General features: G+C 44.0%; 1 non-coding gene and 15 pseudogenes across 1 annotated transcript; all 16 read right to left on the bottom strand.

Annotated features, from left to right (window-relative positions):
• Positions 1–609: 609 nt before the first annotated feature.
• Positions 610–727, bottom strand: LOC148266937 (5S ribosomal RNA). Its single transcript, XR_015818173.1, has one exon. It is a non-coding gene; the product is annotated as a 5S ribosomal RNA (ribosomal RNA).
• Positions 728–2,003: 1,276 nt separating this feature from the next.
• Positions 2,004–2,121, bottom strand: LOC148266936 (5S ribosomal RNA; annotated as a pseudogene).
• A 703-nt stretch (positions 2,122–2,824) lies between these two features.
• Positions 2,825–2,943, bottom strand: LOC148266935 (5S ribosomal RNA; annotated as a pseudogene).
• Positions 2,944–4,071: 1,128 nt separating this feature from the next.
• Positions 4,072–4,190, bottom strand: LOC148266934 (5S ribosomal RNA; annotated as a pseudogene).
• Positions 4,191–5,191: 1,001 nt separating this feature from the next.
• On the bottom strand, positions 5,192–5,309 carry LOC148266933 (5S ribosomal RNA; annotated as a pseudogene).
• Positions 5,310–7,533: 2,224 nt separating this feature from the next.
• LOC148266932 (5S ribosomal RNA) lies at positions 7,534–7,652 on the bottom strand (annotated as a pseudogene).
• A 1,738-nt stretch (positions 7,653–9,390) lies between these two features.
• LOC148266931 (5S ribosomal RNA) lies at positions 9,391–9,509 on the bottom strand (annotated as a pseudogene).
• Positions 9,510–9,850: 341 nt separating this feature from the next.
• On the bottom strand, positions 9,851–9,972 carry LOC148266930 (5S ribosomal RNA; annotated as a pseudogene).
• A 2,368-nt stretch (positions 9,973–12,340) lies between these two features.
• Positions 12,341–12,459, bottom strand: LOC148266929 (5S ribosomal RNA; annotated as a pseudogene).
• An 810-nt stretch (positions 12,460–13,269) lies between these two features.
• On the bottom strand, positions 13,270–13,388 carry LOC148266928 (5S ribosomal RNA; annotated as a pseudogene).
• Positions 13,389–16,407: 3,019 nt separating this feature from the next.
• LOC148266927 (5S ribosomal RNA) lies at positions 16,408–16,525 on the bottom strand (annotated as a pseudogene).
• A 347-nt stretch (positions 16,526–16,872) lies between these two features.
• On the bottom strand, positions 16,873–16,991 carry LOC148266926 (5S ribosomal RNA; annotated as a pseudogene).
• Positions 16,992–17,339: 348 nt separating this feature from the next.
• LOC148266925 (5S ribosomal RNA) lies at positions 17,340–17,458 on the bottom strand (annotated as a pseudogene).
• A 348-nt stretch (positions 17,459–17,806) lies between these two features.
• Positions 17,807–17,925, bottom strand: LOC148266924 (5S ribosomal RNA; annotated as a pseudogene).
• A 1,554-nt stretch (positions 17,926–19,479) lies between these two features.
• LOC148266923 (5S ribosomal RNA) lies at positions 19,480–19,598 on the bottom strand (annotated as a pseudogene).
• Positions 19,599–19,946: 348 nt separating this feature from the next.
• Positions 19,947–20,065, bottom strand: LOC148266922 (5S ribosomal RNA; annotated as a pseudogene).
• Positions 20,066–21,527: the final 1,462 nt, after the last annotated feature.

Below are 21,527 nucleotides of genomic sequence, written 5' to 3'. Positions count from 1 at the left end.
ATTATGTACGATACTCGTAATGACACTCTTATCATGTAGTGGACTATAAATAAATGCACAAAAAATATTAAGCAAAATTTTCAGGCCCCGCGACTCACCGGCAGACTGTGGCTCCAATCGCACTTAACATTTAATAGCCCGTCTACAAAAAGACGGGTTCAACACGAGGACTTTCTAAGAGGTCATCCATCCTAAAACTAATCTCGCCCAAGCACGCTTAACTACAGAGTTCAGATGGGATCCTATGCATTAGTGTTTGTATGATCGCAACTGCCCCATTCCCCGCTGCAAATACATATAGTCCTTCTCCTTCCCTCCCCCCTCCTATCATTTATTTCGTTGTGCAGGCATACCGTATCTCTGCTTCTAGTTCTAATATAGAGCGAAATACTATGTCGCTTCGACTCACGCCCAGAAGAACGGAGGCCCGTTGCGCCTCTTTTTTTGTTGTTCTACTATGTAAGACTCTCGTAATGAGACTCTTACCACGTGGTGGATTATAAATAAATGCACGTAAAATATTAAGCAAAATGTTTTAACATCGCTACTCATGCCAGCGAACTATGGCTCTGATTGCGCGTAACATTTGATGCCCCGTCTGTAAAAAGACGGGTGCAACACGAGGACTTCCCAGAAGGTCACCCATCCTAGTACTGTTCTCGCCCAAGCACACTTAACTACGGAGTTCGATGGGATCCGGTGTATTAGTGCTAGTATGGTTGCACCCTTCCATTCCGCGCTGCAAATACCTATACTCCTTCTCCTTCCCTCCCGCCACCAACCATTTTTTTCACTATGCGCGCACACCGCACCTTTATTTATAGTTCTAATATCAAGCAAAATGCCCCGACGCCTTGACTAACACCCAGAAGAAAGGACCGCTTGCTGTACGTCATTTTTCTTTATTCTAATATGTAAAATGCTCGTAATGATACTCTTATTATGTGGTAGACTGTAAATGAATGCATGAAAAAATAGTAAGCAAAATTTTTCTGGCGACGTGACTCATGCCAGCGGATTGTGGCTCCGATCACGTGTATCGTTTTACACACCGTTTGCAAAACGACAGTGCAACACGAGGACTTCTCAGGAGGTTACCAATCCTAGTACTAGTCTCACCCAAGCATGCTTAATTGTATAGTTTGATGGGATCCGATGCATTAGTGCTGGTATGATCGCACCCCTTCTATTCCGCATTGCAAATACATATACCCCTTCTCCTTTTCTTTCCTCTCCCGTCATTTTTTTTGCTGTGCGTGCGCACTGCATCTATGTTTCTAGTTCTAATATCAAGCAAAATTCCCTGACGCCTCGACTCATGCCCAGATTAAAGGACCACCCACAACACCTTTTTTTTTTGTTGTTCTAATATGTAAGATGTTCGTAATGACTCTCTTATCATGTGGTGGACTATAAATGAGTGCCCAAAAAAAGTAAGCAAAATACCTCGGCGCGGCGACTCACACTGACAAATGAACCAGCAGACTATGGCTTCGGTCGCGCGTAATGTTTAACACTCTGTCCGCAAAAAGACGGGTGTAACATGAGCACTTCCTAGGAGGTCACTCATCCTAGTACTACTCTCACCCAAACATGCTTAACTGTAGAGTTATGATGGGATACGATGCATTAGTGCTAGTATGATCCCACCCGTCCCATTCTGCACTTCAAATACATATACCCCTTCTCTTTCCCTCCCCCCTTTGATCATTTGTTTTGCTCTGCGTGGACACCGCACCTCTACTTCTAGTTGTAATATCAAGCAAAATACCTCATTGCCTCGACTTACACCCAAATGAATGGACCGCCTGTCGCACCTCTGTTTTGGTTGTTCAATTATTTTAGATGTTCATAACGACACTCTTATCACATGGTGGACTATAAATGGATGCATGAAAAATATTAAAAAAAATGCTCTAGTGCCGTGACTCACGGTGACGAATGAACCGACCGACCGTGTCTCAGGTTAAGCGTAATATTTAACGCCCCATCTGCAAAAAAGACAGTTGCAACACGAGAACTTCCTGAGAGGTCACCATCCTAGTACTACTCTCGCCCAAACACACTTAACTACCGGGTTCTGATGAAATCTGGTGCATTAGTGCTGGTATGATCACACCTGTTTCATTTCGCACTGAAAATACATACACTCCTTTTCCTTCCCTCCCCCCTCCCGTCATTTGTTTCCCTGTGCGTATACACTGCACCCATCCTAGTACTACTCTCGCACAAGCACATTTAACTGCGGAGTTCTGATGGGATCTGGTGCATTAGTGCTAGTATGATCGCACCTGTTTCATTACGCGCTGCAAATACATACACTCCATCTCCTTCCCTCCCCCCTCCCGTCATTTGTTTCCTTTTGCGTGCACACTGCACCTCTACTTCTCGTTTTAATATCAAGTAAAATGCCCCGACGCCTTGACTCACATTTGTGAATAAACCAGCGGACCATAATTCCAATCGCGCATAACGTCAAACGCACCATCTATAAAAAAATTAGCGCAACACGAGGACTTTCTAGGAGGTCACCCATCCTAGTACTAGTCTCAGCCAAGCACACTAAACTGCGGGGTTCTGATGGGATCCGGTGCATTAGTACTCGTATGATCACACTCATTTCATTGCACGCTGCAAGTACAAACACTCCTACTCCTTCCCTCCCCCCTTCCGTCATTTGTATCATTGTGCGTGCTCACAGCACATCTATTTCTCGTTCTAATATCAAGTAAAATTCTCTGATGCCTTGACTCATATTTGTGAATAAACTAACGGACAATAGTTCCAGTCGCGCGTAACGTTAAACGCCTCTTCTGCACAAAAATGGGTGCAACACGAGGACTTCTCAGGAGGTCATCCATCCTAGTACTACTCACGCCCAAGCACACTTAACTGCGGAGTTCTGATGGGATTCGATGCATTAGTGCTGGTATTATCACACTCATTTCATCACGCGCTACAAATAGCTAAACTCCTTCTCCTCCCCCCTCCCCCTTCCGTCATTTATTTTCATGTGTGTGCACATTGCACCTCTGCTTCTCATTCTAATATCAAGTAAAATGCCCCGGTGTCTTGACTCAGATTTATGAATAAACTAGCGGACCATAGTTCTAGTCGCGCGTAACGTCGAACATCCAATCTGCAAAAAAACAGGTTCAATAAGAGAACTTCCCAGGAGCTCACCCATCCTAGTACTACTCTCGCCCAAGAACACTTAATCGCAACCATGTCATTCCCTTCTGCAAATACATGCACTCCTTCTCCTTCTCTCCCCCCTTCCGTCATTTGTTTCCTTGCACGTGCACACTACACCTTTGCTTCTCGTTCTAATATCAAGTAAAATGCCCCGGCACCTTGACTCACATTTGCGAATAAACCAACGGACCATAGTTCAAGTGGCGCGTAACATCGAACGCCCTATCTACAAAACAATGGATGCAACACATGGAATTCCCAAGAGATCACCCATTCTAGTACTGCTCTCACTCAAGCATGTTTAAATGTAGAGTTCTGATGGGATTCGGTGCATTAGTGCTGGTATGATGGCACCCATTTCATTCTGTACTACAAATACATACAGTCCTTCTACTTCCCTCCTGTCTCCCATTATTTGTTTCCTTGTGCATGCACACTGCATTCTAATATCAAGTAAAATGCCCCAACACCTTGACTCACAATTGCGAATAAACCAGCGGACCATAGTTCCAGTCGCGTGTAACATCAAACGTCCCATCTGCAAAAAAATGGGTGCAACACGAGAACTTCCTAGGAGGTCACCCATCCTAGTACTTCTCTCACCCAAGCACACACATAACTGTGGGGTTCTAACAGGATATGGTGCATTAGTGCTGGTATGATCGCACCCATTTCATTACGCAATGCAAATACATACACTCCTTCTACTTCCCTCCCCCATCTCGTCATTTATTTCTTTGTGCGTGCACACTGCACCTCTGCTTCTCGTTTTAATATCAATTAAAATGCCCTGACGCCTTGACTCACATTTACGAATAAACCAATGGACCATAGTTTCAGTTGCATGTAACGTCGTACACTCCATCTACAAAAAAAGGGGTGCAACATGAGGACTTCCCAGGAGGTCACCCATCCAAGTACTACTCTCGCCCAAGCACAGTTAACATCGGAGTTCTAAATGGATCTGGTGTATTAGTACTGGTATGATCGCAGTCATTTCATTAGTGCTGCAAATATATACACTCCTTCTACTTCCCTCCCCCTTCCCGTCATTTGTTTCCTTGTGCGTGCACACTGCCCCTCTTCTTCTCATTCTAATATCAGGTAAAATGCCCCGGCGCATTGACTAACATTTACAAATAAACCAGCAGATCATAGTTCAAGTCGCCCATAACGTCGAATGCCTCATCTACAAAAAAATGGGTGCAACACAAGGAGTTCCCAGGAGGTCACCCATCCTAACACTGCTCTCGCCCAAGCACGCTTAATTGCAAAGTTTTGATGGGATCCGATGCATAGGTGCTAGTATGATCGCACCTGTTTCATTTTGCTCTGCAAATACATACACTCCTTGTCCTTCCCTCCCCCCTCCCGTCATTTGTTTCCTTGTGCGTGCACACTGCACCGTGCTTCTCGTTCTAATATCAAGTAAAATGCCCCGGTGCCTTGATTCACATTTGCAAATAAACCAGCGAACCATAGTTCCAGTCGCGCATAACGTTTATTGTCTCATGTGCAAAAGAAAAATAGGTGTAACACAACAACTTTCCAAGATGTTAGCCATCTTAGTACTACTCTCACCAAAGGACACTTAACTGCATAGTTCTTATGGGATTCGGTGCATTAGTGCTGGTCTGATCGCACTCGTCCCATTCCGCGCTACAAATGCATGTGCCCCTTCTCCTTCCCTCCCCCCTCCCGTCATTTGTTTTGTTATACGCGCAGACCTCACCTCTGTTTCTTGTTCTAATATTAAGCGAAATGCCCCGGCGCTTCGACTCATGCCCATATGAACCGATCACCCGCTGCATCACTGTTTTTATTATTTTAATGTGTAAGATGCTCGTAATAACACTCTTATCACGTGATGGACTTTAATTGAAGGCACAAAAATTATTAAACAAAATGCTCCGGCGCCGTGATTCACATTTGCAAACGAATTGGCAGACTGTCATTCCGGTCTTGCGTAATGTTTAACGCCTTATCTGACAAAAGAATGGTGCAACACAAGAACTTCTCATGAGGTCACCCATCCTAGTACTACTCTCACCCAAGCACGCTTAACTTCCTAGTTCTGATGGGATCTTGTGAATTAGTGCTGGATGATCGCACCCATTTCATTTTGTGTTGCAAATGCATATACCCCTTCTCCTTTCCTCCCCCCTCCCGTCATTTGTTTCGTTGTGCGCGCACACCTTATCTCTACTTCTAATTCTAATATCAAATGAAATGCCCTAGCGCCTTGACTCATGCCCGTATTAACAGATCGCTCGCGGCACCTCTGTTTTTGTTGTTCAACTATATAAGATACTCATAATAACACTCTTGATCACGTGATGGACTTTAATTTAATGCACAAAAAATATTAAGCAAAATGCCCCGGTGCCGTGACTCGTGTTTGCGAATGAACCAGCAGAATGTCGCTCTGGTCCCGCGTAACGTTTAAGGCCCCGTATGTAAAAAGAAGGGTGCAACACGAGGATTTCCCAGGAGGTCACCCGTCCTAGTATAACACTCTCCCAAAAAGGCTTAACTGCGGAGTTCTGATGGGATTCAGCAAATTCGTGTTGGTATGATCGCACCAATTCCATTTCGCGCTGCAAATACATATACCCCTTCTCCTTCACTCCTCCATATCATCATTTTTTTCGATGTGCTTGTACCCCATACAGCTGCTTCTAATTCTAATATCAGCAAAATGTCTCGGTGGCTCGACTCAGTCTAAAATAAACGGTCCGCCTGCCGCATGTTGTTTTTCGTTGTTCTATTATGTAAGATCTTTGTAATGAGACTCTTATAACATGGTGGATTATAAATGAATTCACGAAAAATATTAAGCAAAATGCCTTGACACGTGATTCATGTTTGCGAATGAACCGATAGACCATGGTTCCAGTCGCGCGTAATGTTTATTGTCTCGTGTGCAAAAAAATAGGTGCAACACGAGGACTTTCTAAGAGGTTAACCATCTTAGTACTACTCTCACAAAAGGACACTTAACTGCAGAGTTCTTATGGGATTCAGTGCATTAGTGCTAGTTTGATCGCACCCGTCCCATTCCGGCTACAAATACATATACCCCTTCTCCTTTCCTCTCCCTTTCCATCATTTGTTTTGCTGTACGCGCAGACCTCACCTCTATTTCTTGTTCTAATATCAAGTGAAATGCCCCGGCACCTAGACTCATTCTTGTATGAACGGATCTCCTGCCACACCTATGTTTTCGTTGTTCTAGTATATAAGATACTCGTAATAACACTCTTATCACGTGATTGGCTTTAATTGAATGCACGAAAAATACTAAGTAAAATGCCCCGACTCCGTGACTCACGTTTAAGAATGAACCAACGGACTATCGCTCTAGTCCCGCATAATATTTAACACCCCGTATGCAAAAAGAAGGGATCAACATGAGGACTTCTAAGGAGGTTACTCATCCTAGTACTGCTCTCGCTCAAGCATGCTTAACTGCAGAGTTTTGATGGGATTCGGTGAACTAGTGCTGGTATGATCGCACCCGTTCTATTTTGCGCTGCACATACATGGACCCCTTCTCCATCCCTCCCCTCTCCTGACATTTTTTTCGTTGTGCGCGCACCCCACACCTCTTCTTCTAATTTTGATTTCAAGCAAATTGTCCCGACAGCTCGACTCACACTCAGATGAAATGACCGCCCACCGTACCTCATTTTTCGTTTTTCTACTATGTAAGATACTCGTAATGAGACTCTTATAATGTGGTGGACTATAAATGAATGCACAAAAAATATTAAGCAAAATGCCTTAACGCCGCGACTCAGGTTTGCGAATGAACCGATAGACCGTGGTTCCTTTCGCATGTAACGTTTATTGCCTCGTGTGCAAAGAAACATGTGCAACACGAGGACTTTCTAAGAGGTCAACCATCTTTGAACTACTCTCACCAAAGGACACTTAACTGCATAGTTCTTACGGGATTTAGAGTAATGGTGCTGGTCTGATAGCACCTGTCCCATTCTACACTACAAATGCTTGTGCCTCTTCTCCTTCCCTCCCCCCTCCCATCATTTGTTCTACTGTACGCGAACACCTCACCTTTGCTTCTAGTTCTAATATCAAGAAAAATGCCCCGATGCCTTAAATCATGCCCATATAAATAGATCACCCGCCGCACCTCTGTTTTTGTTGGTCTATTATGTAAGATACTCGTAATAACACTTTTATCACATGATGGGCTTTAATTCAATGCACGAAAAATATTAAGCAAAATGCCCCGGTGCCGTGACTCACGTTTGCCAATGAATCGGTGGACTATCGCTCTGGTCCCACATAATGTTTAATACCCCATCTGTAAAAAGAAGGGTGCCACACGAGGACTTCCCAAGAGGTCATCCATTCTAGTACTACTCTCGCCCAAGCACGCTTAACTACGGAGTTCTGATGGGATACGATTAATTAGTGCTAGTATGATTGCACCCGTCTATTTCGCACTGCAAATACATGTACCCCTTCTCCTTCCCTCCCCCCTCCCGTCATTTTTTTCGCTGTGCACGCACCCTTCACCTCTTCTTCTAATTCTAATTTCAAGCAAAATGCCCCAGCAGCTGGACTCACGCCTAGATGAAATGACTGCCCGCTGCACCTTGTTTTTTGTTGTTCTACTATGTAAAATGCTCGTAACAAGACTCTTATAACGTAGTGGACTATAAATGAATGCACGAAAAGTATTAAACAAAATGCCCTAATGCCGTGACTCACGTCTATGAATGAACTAAGGGATCGTGGTTCCTTTTGTGCGTAACGTTTATTACCTCGTGTGCAACACGAGAACTTGACAAAAGGTCAACAATCTAAGAACTACTCTCACCAAAGGACACTTAACTGCAGAGTTCTTACAGGATTTAGTGCAATAGTGCTGGTGTGATAGCACCAGTCCCATTCTAAACTATAAATACATGTGCACCTTCTCCTTCCTTCCCTCCTCTCGACATTTATTTTGCTGTACGCGCACACCTCACCTTTGCTTCTAGTTCTAATATCAAGAAAAATGCTTGACGCCTCGACTCATGCCCATATAAACGGATTGCCTGCCGCAACTCTGTTTTCGTTATTCTACTATGTAAGATACTCGTAATAATACTCTTATCACATGATGGGATTTATTTGAATGCACAAAACATATTAAGCAAAATGCCCCGGCGCCGTGACTCACATTTGCGAATGAACCGGTGGACTGTCGCTCTGGTCCCCTGTAACGTTTAATGCCCCATCTTTAAAAAAAAAGGTGTAACATGAGGACTTCCCAGAAGGTCATCCATCCTAATACTACTCTCGCCAAAGAATGCTTAACTGCGGAGTTCTGATGGGATCCGGTGAATTAGTGCTGGTGTGATCGTAGTCGTTCTAGTTCACGTCGCAAATACATATACCCATTTTCCTCCCTTCCCCCCTCTCGTCATTTGTTTCGCTGTATGCGCACGCCTCACCTCTTCTTATACTTCTAATATCAAACGAATTATTCTGGTGCCTCGACTCATGCCCATATGAATGGATCACCCGCCACACCTTTGTTTTCATTGTTCTACTATGTAAGATACTCGTAATAATACTTTCATCACGTGATAGTCTTTAGTTGAATGCACGAAAAATATTAAGCAAAATACCCTAGTGTTGTGACTCATGTTTGCGAATGAATCGGCGAACCGTCGCTCTGGTCCCGCATAACGTTTAACGCCTCGTCTGTAAAAAGAATGGTGCAACACGAGGACTTTCTAGCAGGTCACCAATCCTAGTACTACTCTCGCCTAAGGACGCTTAACTGCGAAGTTCTGATGGGATCCAGAGAACTAATACTTGTATGATCGCACCCTTTATTGTTTGCACCGCAAATACATATGTCGCTTCTCCTTCCCTCTCCCTTCCCGTCATTTGTTTTGCTGTACGTGCACCTCACCTCTGCTTCTAGTTCTAATATCAAGTGAAATACTCCAGTGCCTCGACTTATGCCCATATGAATGGATCACCTGCCGCACCTCATTTTTCGTTATTCTCCTATTTAAGATGCTCGCAATGACACTTTCATTACGTGATGGGCTTTAGTTGAATGTGTGAAAAATATTAAGCAAAATGCCCCAGCACCTAACTCACATTTGCGAATGAACTGGCGGACCGTTGCTCATATCTCGCGTAACGTATAACGCCCTGTCTGCAAAAAGAAGGGTGCAACACGAGAACTTCCTAGGAGGTAACTCATCCTAGTACCACTCTCGCACAAGAACGCATAACTGCAGAGTTCTAATGGGATCCGGTGAACTAGTATTGGTATGATCACACCCTTTCTATTTTGCGTCGCCAATACATATGCCTCTTCTCCTTCCCTTTCCCTTCCCGTTATTTGTTTCATTGTGCGTGTACCTCACCTCTACTTCTAAGTCTAATATCAAGTCAAATGCCCTGGCGCCTCAACCCATGCCCATATAAAGGAATCGCCCGCCACACCTTTTTTATTCTACTATTTAAGATTCTCGCAATGACACTCTCATCACTTGAGGGACTTAATAGAATACGCAAAAAATCTTAAGCAAAATGCCCTGGCACCGTGGCTCACGTTTGTTAATGAACCGGCGGACCATCGCCCCATTCCCGTGTAATGTTTAATGCCCCGTCTACAAAAAGAATGGTGCAACACGATGACTTCCCAGGAGGTCACCCATCCTAGTACTACTCACGCCCAAACACGTTTTTCTGCAGAGTTCTGATTGGATCCGGTGAACTAATAATGCTGGTCTAATCGCACCTTTTCTTGTTTGCGCCGCAAATACATATGCCCCTTCTCCTTCTCTCTCCCTTCCCGTCATTTATTTCCCTGTGCGCGCACATTACCTCTACTTCTAGTTCTAATATCAAGCGAAATGCCCTGGTGCCTCGACTCATGCCCATATGAACGGATAGCTCGCCCTACCTCATTTACCGTTGTTCTACTATGTAAGATACTCGCAATGACACTCTCATCACGTGATGAACTTTAGTTGAATGCACAAAAACTATTAAGCAAAATGCCCCGGCGCAGTGACTCACGTTTGTAAATGAACCGACAGACCATTGCTCCGGTCCCGCGTAATGTTTAATCCCTTGTCTGCAAAAAGAAGGTTGTAAATGGATACACTCTTTCTCTCCCCCCCCTCCTATCATTTGATTCCTTGTGTGTGCACACTGCACCTTTACTTCTCGTTCTAATATCAAATATAATGCCCAACGGCTTAACTCACATTTGCGAATAAATCAGAGGACTATAGTTCCAGTCGTGTGTAACGTGGAATGCCCCATCTACAAAAAAATGGATGCAACAAGAGGACTTCCCAGGAGCTCACCCATCCTAAGACTACTCTCGCCCAAGAATACTTAACTGCGGTGCTCTGATGGGATCTGGTACACTAGTCCTTGTTTTTTCTAGTTCGCCCCAGGAATACATATACCCCTTCTCCTTCCCTCTCCTCTCCCGCCATTTGTTTCACTGTGCGCGCACACCTCACATCTGTTTCTAGTTCTAATATCAAGCGAAATGCCCAAGCGCATCGACTCATGCCCATTTGAACGGATCGCCTGCCGCAGCTCTGTTTTTGTTATTCTACTATGTAAGATACTCGTAATAATACTCGTATTTGTGATGGGCTTTAATTGAATGCACGAGAAATATTAAGCAAAAGGCCCCGGCACCGTGACTCACGTTTACAAATGAACCAGCGGACCGTTGCTCTGGGCCCGCGAAATGTTTAATGCCCTGTCTGCAAGAAGAAGGGTGCAACACGAGGACTTCCCAAGAGGTCACCCATTCTAGTACTACTCTTGCCCTAAAATGCTTAATTGTGGAGTTCTAATGGAATTCGATGAATTAATGCTAGTATGATTGCACCCGTTTCATTTCATGCTGCAAATACATATACCCCTTCTATTTCTCTCCACCCTCCCGTCATTTTTTTCACTGTGCGCGCACTCACACCTTTGCTTATAATTCTAATATCAAACGAAATACGCCGGCAGCTCGACTCATGCCCAGATGAAATGACCGTCCGCAGTACCTCATTTTTTGTTGTTCTACAATGCAAGATGCTCGTAATGAGACTCTTATAACATGGTGGACTTTAAATGAATGCACGAAAAATATTAACAAAAATTCTCCGACACCGCGACTCACATTTACGAATGAACCGATGGTTGTCGCGCGTAAAGTTTATTACCTCGTGTGTAAAGAAACAGGTGCAACACGAGGACTTTCGAAGAGGTCAACCATCTTAGAACTACTCTCACCAAAGGACACTTAATTTCAGAGTTCCTATGGGATTCGGTGCATTAGTGCTCATCTTATCGCACCCGTCCCATTCCCCATTATAAATGCATGTGTCCCTTCTCCTTCCCTCCCCCATCCTGTCATTATTTTCGTTATACGCACACACCTCACCTCTGTTTCTAGTTCTAATATAGAGCGAAATGCCCCGGTGCCTCGACTCATGCCCATATGAACGGATCACCCGATGCACATATGTTTTCGTTGTTCTACTATGTAAGATACTCATAATAATACTCTTATCACGTGATGGGTTTTAATTGAATGCACGAAAAACATTAAGCAAAATGCCCCGGCATCGTGACTCATGTTTGCGAATGAACTGGTTAACCGTCGGTCCGGTCCTGCGTAACATTTAACACCTCATCTACAAAAAGAAGGGTCACCCATCCTTGTACTGCTCTCGCCAAAGCACGCTTAACTGGAGAGTTCTGATGGGATCATGTGAATTAGTGCTGGTATGATCGCACCAGTTCTATTTTACGTTACAAATACATATATCCTTTCTCCTTCCCTCCCCCCTCACGTCATTTATTTCGTTGTGCGCGCATGCCTCACCTTTGCTTCTAGTTCTAATATCAAGTGAAATGACTCGGTGCCTCGACTCATGCCCATATGAATGGATCGCCCCCCTCACCATTGTTTTCGTTGTTCTACTGTGTAAGATACTCGTAATAACACTCTTATAACGTGATGGGCTTTAATTGAATGCGCAAAAAATATTAAACAAAATGCTCTGGCGTCGTGACTCACGTTTGCGAATGAACCGGCAGACTGTCGCTTCAGTCCTACGTAACATTTAATGTCCCATCTGCAAAAAGAAGGGTGCAACACGAGAAATTCCAGGGAGGTCACCCATCCTAGTACTACTCTTGCCCTAAAATGCTTAATTGCGGAGTTCTGATGGAATCCGGTGAATTAATGCTGGTATGATTGCACCTGTTCCATTTTCCGCTGCAAATACATATACCCCCTTCTCTTTCTCTCCACTCTCTCGTCTTTTTTTTCACTGTGCGCACACCCCGCACCTTTGGTTATAATTCTAATATCAAACGAAATGCACCGGTGGCTCGACTCATGCCCAAATGAAACGATCGTCCGCAACACCTCATTTTTTGTTGTTCTATAATGTAAGATGCCAGTAATGAGACTCTTATAACATGGTGGACTTTAAATGAATGCACGAAAAATATTAACAAAAATGCTCTAACACCGCGACTCACATTTACGAATGAAGCGACGGTTGTCGCGCGTAAAGTTTATTGCCTCGTGTGCAAAGAAACAGGTGCAACACGAGGACTTTCGAAGAGATCAACCATCTTAGAACTACTCTGACCAAAGGACACTTAATTGCAGAGTTCCTATGGGATTCGGTGCATTAGTGCTCATCTTATCGCACCCGTCCCATTCCCCACTACAAATGCATGTGTCCCTTCTCCTTCTCTCCCCAATCTCGTCATTGTTTTCGTTGTACGTGCATACCTCACCTCTGTTTCTAGTTGTAATATCAAGCGAAATGTCCCGGCGCCTCGACTTATACCCATACGAACGGATCACCCGATGCACATCTATTTTCGTTGTTCTACTATGTAAGACACTCATAATAATACTCTTATAACGTGATGGGTTTTAATTGAATGCACGAAAAATATTAAGCAAAATTCCCCGGCATCATGAGTCATGTTTGCGAATGAATCGGTTGACCGTCACTCCAGTCCTGCGTAACATTTAACGCCTCATTAGCAAAAAGAAGGGTACAACACGAGGACTTCCTAGGAGGTCACTCATCCTTGTACTGCTCTCGCCAAAGCACGCTTAACTGCAGAGTTCTGATGGGATTTGGTGAATTAGTACTGGTATGATCGCACCAATTCCATTTTACACTACAAATACATATATCCTTTCCCTTCCCTCCCCCCTCCCGTCATTTGTTTCGCTGTGCGCGCATACCTCATCTCTGCTTTTAGTTCTAATATAAAGCTAAATGACCCGGTGCCTCGACTCATGCCCATATGAATGGATCCCCCTCGTACCTTTGTTTTTGTTGTTCTACTATGTAAGATACTCGTAATAACACTCTTATAACGTGATGGGCTTTAACTGAACACGCAAAAAATATTAAGCAAAATGCTCTGGCGTCGTGACTCACATTTGTGAATGAACCGGTGGACCGTCGCTCTGGTCCTACGTAACGTTTAATGTCCCATCTGTAAAAAGAAGAGTGCAACATGAGAACTTCTCAGGATGTCACCCATCCTAGTACTACTCTCGCCCAAAAATGCTTAACCGTGGAGAGAAGATGAGATCCGGAGAATTAGTACCGGTTTGATCGCACCTGTTCTATTTCACGCTGCAAGTAGATCTACCCCTTCTCCTTCCCTCCCCCCTCCCATCATTTTTTTTGTTGTGCGTGCACCCCGCACCTCTACTTCTAATTCTAATATCAAGCGAAATGCCCCGGTTGCTCGACTCACGCCTAGATGTACAGATTGCCTGCCACATCTCGTTTTTCATTATTTTACTATGTAAGATGCTCATAAAGACAATCTTATCACATGGTGGACCATAAATGAATGCATAAAAAATATTCAGCAAAATGCCCTGACGCCGCGACTTACACTTGCGAATGAACCGACAGACCGTGGTTCTGGTCGTGTGTAACATTTATTTTCTCGTGTGCATAAAAATAGGTGCAACATGAGGAATTCCCAGGAGATCACCCATCCTAGTACTATTCTCACCTAAGCCCACTTAACTGTAGAGTTCTGATGGGATTCGATGAATTAGTGTTGGTATAATCGCACCTGTTCCATTTCGTGTTGTAAATACATATACCCCTTCTCCTTCCCTCCCCCTTGTTATCATTTTTTTTTTGCTGTGCACGCACCCTGCACCTCTTCTTCTAATTCTAAGATCAAGCGAAATGCTCCAACGGCTCGACTCACGCCCAGATGAATGGATCGCCCGCCGTACCTCATTTTTCGTTATTCTACTATGTGAGATACTCGTAATAACACTCTTATAACGTGGTGGACTATAAATTAATACATAAAAAAATGTTAAGCAAAATTCCCTAACGCTGTGACTCACGTTTGTGAATGAACTGACGGACCGTGGTTCCAGTCGTGCATAATATTTATTGCCTCGTGTGGAAAAAGAAGGGTACAACACGAGGACTTTCCAAGAGGTCAACTATCTTAGTACTACTCTTGCCCAAAAATGCTTAACTGCGGAGTTCTGATGGGATTCAGTTAATTAGTGTTGGTATGATCTCACCTGTTCGATTTTGCACTACAAATATATATACCCCTTCTCCTTCCCTCCGCCCCATCATTTTTTTCGCTGTGCGCGCACCCCGCACCTCTGCTTCTAATTCTAATATCAAACAAAATGCCCTAGTGGCTTGACTCATGCCCAGATGAAATGAATGCACGAAAAATATTAAGCAAAATGCCCAGATGCCGCGACTCACATTTGTGAATGAACCGATAAATTGTAGTTTTAGTCGCGCGTAATGTTTATTGCCTCGTGAGGACTTTTTATGAGGTCAACAATCCTAGTATTACTATCACTAAAGGACACTTAACTGAAGTGTTCTTATTGGATTTGGTGCATTAGTGCTGGTCTGATCGCACCCATCCCATTCCGTGCAACAAATGTATATGCCCCTTCTCCTTCCCTCCCCCATCCTGTCATTTGTTTCCCTGTACACGCACACCTCACCTCTGCTTCTAGTTATAATATCAAGTGAAATGCCCCGACGCCTTGACTTATGCCTATATGAACGGATTGCCCGGCGCACCTCATTTTTCGTTGTTCTACTATTTAAGCTGCTTGCAATGACACTCTCATCACATGATTGGCTTTAGTTGAATGCGTGAAAAATATTAAGCAAAATGCTCCGGTGCCGTGACTCACATTTGCAAATAAACTGGTAGACCGTCGCTCTGGTCCCGCATAACGTTTAACGCTCTGTCTATAAAAATAAGGGTGTAACATGAGAACTTCTGAGGAACCACCCATCCTAGTTCTACTCTTGCCCAAACAAACTTAACTGCGGAGTTCTGATGGGATCCGGTGAACTAGTGCTAGTATGATCGCACCAATTCTGATTTGCACCACAAATACATATACCTCTTCTCCTTCCCTCTTCCCTCACCTCTGCTTCCAGTTCTAATATCAAGCAAAATGCCCCGGTGCCTTGACACATGCCCATATGAACATAACACCCGCCACACCTCGTTTTTTAATTTTCTACTATGTAAGATGCTCGCAATTACCCTCTCATCACGTGATGGATTTTAATTGAATGCGCAAAAAATATTAAGCAAAATGCCCTGACACCTTGATTCACATTTGCGAATGAACCGATGAACCGTCGCTCCGGTCTCGTGTAATGTTTAACGCCCTGTTCGCAAAAAGGAGGGTGCAACATGAGGACTTCCCAGGAGGTCAACCATCCTGGTACTACTCTCCCCCAAGCACGCATCATTTTTGAGTTCTGAATGCATTCGGTCAATTATTGCTGGTATGATCCCAACCTTCTTATTTGCGCTGCAAATACATATGCCCCTTCTCCTTCCCTCTCCCCTCCCGTCATTTTTTTCGCTGTGCGCGCACTTCAACTTTGCTTCTAGTTCTAATATCAAGCGAAATGCCCAGGTGCTTCGTCTCATTCCCATATGAACGGATCACCCACCGCACTTCTATTTTTGTTTTTCTACTATATAAGATACTCGTAATAACACTTTTATCACGTGATGGGCTTTAATTGAATGCACGAAAAATATTAAGCAAAATGCCCTGGCGCCATGACTCACGTTTGCGAATGAACCGGCAGATCATCGCTCTGGTCTCGCATAACGTTTAATGCCCCGTCTGTAAAAAGATGGGTGCAACACGAGAACTTCCCAGGAGTCACCTATCTTAGTACGACTCTCGCCCAAGCACGCTTAACTGTGGAGTTCTAATGGGATCCGGTGTATTATTGCTGGTATGATCGCACCCTTTCTTATTTGCGCCGAAAATACATATGCCAATTCTCCTTCCTTCTCCCCTACCGTCATTTGTTTTGCTGTGCGCGCACCTCACCTCTCCTTCTAGTTCTAATATCAACCGAAATACCCTAACACCTCGACACATGCCCATACGAACGGATCACCTGCCGTACCTTGTTTTTCGTTATTATACTTTTTAAGATGCTCGCAATGATACAATTATCACGTGATGGGCTTCAATTCAATGTTGAAAAAATATTAAGCAAAATACCCCGGTGCCGTGACTCACATTTATAAATGAACTGGTGAACCGTCACTACGGTCTCATGTAACATTTAACGCCCGTCTGCAAAAAGAAGGGTACAACACGAGGACTTCCCACAAGATCACCCATCCTAGTACTACTCTCGCCCAAGTACATTTAACTGCGGAGTTCTGATGGGATCTGGTTAACTAGTGCTGGTATGATCTCATCCGTTCTTGTTTACGCCGCAAATACATATACCCCTTCTCCTTCACTCTCCCCTCCCATCATTTATTATGCTGTGCGCGCACCTCACCTCTTCTTCTAGTTCTAATATCAAGCGAAATACCCCGACATCTCGACTCATGCCCATATGAACGGATAGCTCGCCGCCTCTCGTTTTTTATTTTTCTACTATTTAATATGCTTACAATGACACTCTCATCAAGTGATGGGCTTTAATTGAATGCTGAAAAAATATTAAGAAAAATGCCCCAGTGCTGTGACTCACGTTTGCAAATAAACCGACGGACCATTGCTCCGGTCCAGTTGAATGTTTAATGCACCGTCTGCAAAAAGAAAGGATCAACACGAGAAGTTCCCAGGAGATCACCCATCCTAGTACTACTCTCGCCCAAGCACACTTAACTGCGGAGTTCTGATGGGATCCGGTGAACTAGTGCTAGTATGATCGCACCCGTTCTAGTTTGCGCCGCAAGTACATATACCCTTTCTCCTTCCCTCTCCCCTCCCATCATTTTTTTCACTGTGCGCACACCTCACCTCAGCTTGTAGTTCTAATATCGAGCGAAATACATCGGCGCCTCGATTCATGCCCATATCAATAGATTGCCCACTGCACCTCTTTTTTCATTGTTTTACTATGTAAGATACTTGTAATAACACTCTTATCACGTGATGAGCTTTAATTGAATGCACGAAAAATATTAAAAAAAATGACCCGGCATCGTGACTCACGTTTACAAATAAACCCGCGGACCATCGCTCTGGTCCCGCGTAACGTTTAGCGTCTTGTCTACAAAAAGAAGGGTGCAACACGATAATTTCCCAGGAGGTCATCCATCTTAGTACTACTCTCGCCCAAAAACGCTTAATTGCGGAGTTCTGGTGGGATCCAATGAAGTAGTACTGGTATGATCGCACCCATTCCATTTTGCACTACAAATACATATACTCCTTCTCCTTCTCTCCCTTTTCCCATCATTTTTTTCGCTGTACGTGCACCCCACACCTCTTTTTCTAATTCTAATATCAAACAAAGTGCCCCAGCAGCTTGACTCACGCTCAGATTAACGATCTGCCTGTCGCACCTCATTTTTTATTGTTCTACTATGTAAGATGCTCATAATGAGACTCTTATAACGTGGTGGACTATAAATAAATGAACGAATTAGTACTGGTATGATCGCACCTGTTCAATTTCGCGCTGTAAGTAGATTTGCCCCTTCTCCTTCCCTCGCTTCTCCCGTCATTTTTTTTGTTGTACGCGCACCCCGCACCTCTGTTTCTAATTCTAATATCAAGCGAAATGCCCCGGCGGCTCGACTCACACTTAGATGAATAGACCGCCTGCCGCACCTCATTTTTCATTGTTCTACTATGTAAGATACTCATAAAGACACTCTTATCACTTGGTGGACTACAAATGAATGCACAAAAAATATTTAACAAAATGCCATGACGCTGCGACTCACGCTTGCAAATGAACCGACAGATCGTGGTTCTGGTCGCGTGTAACATTTATTTTCTCGTATGCACGAAAATAGGTGCAACACGAGGACTTTCCAAGAAGTCAACCATCTTAGTACTACTCTCACCCGAGGACACTTAACTGCAGAGTTCTTATGGGAATCGGTGCATTAATGCTAGTATTATCGAACCCGTACCATTTTGCACTACAAGTGCATGTGCCCCTTCTCCTTCCCTCCCTCCTCCCATCATTTATTTCGCTGTGTGCACACACCTCACCTCTACTTCTAGTTCTAGTATCAAGAAAAATGCCCCAGTGTCTCGACTCCTGCCCATATGAACGGATTGCCTGCCATACCTCTGTTTTTGTTGTTATACTATATAAGATACTCGTAATAACACTCTTATCACGTGATGGGATTTAATAGAATGCACGAAAAATATTAAGTGAAATGTCCCGGCACCATGACTCACGTTTGCGAATGAACTGGCGAATCGTCGCTCCGGTCCCGCGTAATATTTATTGTGCCGTCTGCAAAAAGAAGGGTAAAACATGAGGACTTCCTAGGAGGTCACCCATCCTAGTATTACTCTCGCCTAAAAATGCTTAACTGCAGAGTTCTGATGGGATTCGGTGAATTAGTGGTAGTATGATCGCACTCGTTCCATTTCGCACCGCAAATAGAGATACCCCTTTTCCTTCCCTCCCCCCTCCCGTCATTTGTTTCACTGTGTGAGCACCTCATCTCTGCTTCTAATTCTAATATCAAGTGAAATGCTCCAACGGCTTGACTCGTGCCCAAATGAATGGACTGTTTGTCGCACCTCATTTTTTTTAATTCTACTATCTAAGCTGCTAATAATGACACTCTTATCACGTTGTGGACTATAAATGAATGCATGAAAAATATTAAGCAAAATTCCATGGCGCCAAGACTCACGCCGGCGAATCACCCGGCGGACCGTCGCTCCAGTCCCACGTAATGTTTAACGCCCCGTCTACAGAAAGACGGGTGCAACACGAGAATTTTCCAAGAGGTCACCCATCTTAGTACTACTCTCGCACAGGCACGATTAACTGTGGAGTTCTGATGGGATCCAAGGAACTAGTGCTGGTGTGATCGCACATGTTCTAGTTTGTGCTGCAAATACATATAGCCCTTCGTCTTCCCTCTCCCCTCCTGTCATTTGTTTCGCTGTGCTTGCACCTCACCTCTGCTTCTAGTTCTAATATCAAGTGAAATGCCCTGGTGCCTCGACTCATGGCCATATGAACGGATCACCTGTCGTACCTCATTTTTCGTTATTTTGCTATCTAAGATACTCGTAATTACACTTTTATTATGTGATAGGATTTAATTAAATGTGCGAAAAATATTAAGCAAAATACCCTAGCATTATGACTCACATTTTCGAATGAACTAGAAAACCATCGCTCCAATCCTGCATAATATTTAACGCCCCGTCTGCAAAAAGAATGGTGCAACACGAGGACTTCCAAGTAGGTCATTAATCTTAGTACTACTCTCGCCCCAGCACGCTTAACTGTGGAGTTCTAATTGGATCCAGTGAACTAGTGCTGGTATGATTGCACCCATTCTAGTTTGTGCTGCAAATACATATGCCTCTTCTCCTTCCCTCTCTCCTCCCGTCATTTGTTTTGCTGTGTGCGCACCTCACCTCTGCATCAAATTCTAATATCAGCCTCGACGCCTCAACTCATGCCCATATGAACGGATAGTGCCGCACCTCAATTTTGTTGTTCTATAATTTAAGATGCTCACAAGGGCACTCTTATCAGGTGATGGGCTTTAATTGAATACGCAAAAAATATTAAGAAAAATGTCACGGCGCCGTGACTCACTTTTGTGAATGAACCGGTGAACTTTCACTCAAGTTCTGAAAAACGTTTAATGCCCCATCTGTAAAAATAAGGGTGCAACACAAGAACTTCCAAGGAGGTCACCTATCCTAGTACTACTCTTGTCCAAGCACGCATAACTGCGAAGTTCTGATGGGATCTGGTGAACTACTACTCGTATGATCTCAACCGATCTAATTTACACTGCAAAGACATATACCCCTTCTCCTTCCCTCTCCCCTCCCATCATTTGTTTTGCTGTGCACGTACCTCACCTTTTATTCTAGTTATAATATCAAGCAAAATGCTCTAACACCTCGACTGATGCACATATGAACGGATTGCCTGCCGCACCTCATTTTTTGTTGTTCTATTATGTAAGGTGCTCTAAATGATACTCTTATCACGTGATGGACTTTAATTGAATGTAGAAAAAATATTAAACAAAATGTCCCGGTGCCGTGACTCACGTTTGCGAATGAACCGGCAGACCGTCGCTCTAGTCCTGCATAACGTTTAACACCCCGTCTGCAAAAAGAATGGTGCAACACGAGGACTTCCCAAGAGGTCACCCATCCTAGTACTACTCTTACCAAATCACGTTTAAATGCGGAGTTCTGATGGGATTCGGTGAACTAGTACTGGTATGATTGCACCCATTCTGTTTTGCGCTGCAAATACATATACCCTTCTCCTTCCCTCTCCCCTCTTATCATTTGTTTCTTTGTGCGTGCACCTAACTTCTGCTTCTAGTTCTAATATCAAGCGAAAGGCCCCCAGTGCCTCGACTTATGTCCATATGAACAGATCGCCCGCCGCACCTCATTTTTCATTATTCTACTATTTAAGCTGCTTGTGATGACAGTTTCATTAAATGATTGGCTTTAGTTGAATGCTCAAAAAATATTAAGCAAAATACTTCGGTGCCGTGACTCACATTTGTAAATGAACAAGCAGATCGTCACTCTGGTCTCGCGTAATGTGTAATGCTCCATCTACAAAAACAAGGGTGCAACACGAGGACTTCCGAGGAACCACCCATCCTTGTTCTACTCTTGGCCAAACATGCTTAACTGTGGAGTTCTAATGGGATCCAGTGAACTAGTGCTGGCATGATCGCAACCGTTCTTGTTTGTACCGCAAATACATATACCCCTTCCCCTTCCCTCTCCCTTCCCATCATTTGTTTCGCTGTGC

This window comes from Carica papaya, chromosome 3 (assembly GCF_054855325.1).
Source record: "Carica papaya isolate Zhongbai chromosome 3, ASM5485532v1, whole genome shotgun sequence".
Taxonomy (NCBI): Eukaryota; Viridiplantae; Streptophyta; class Magnoliopsida; order Brassicales; family Caricaceae; genus Carica; species Carica papaya.
The sequence above is the reverse complement of the archived record's forward strand: the minus strand, read 5'-3'. Positions and strand labels throughout refer to the sequence as shown.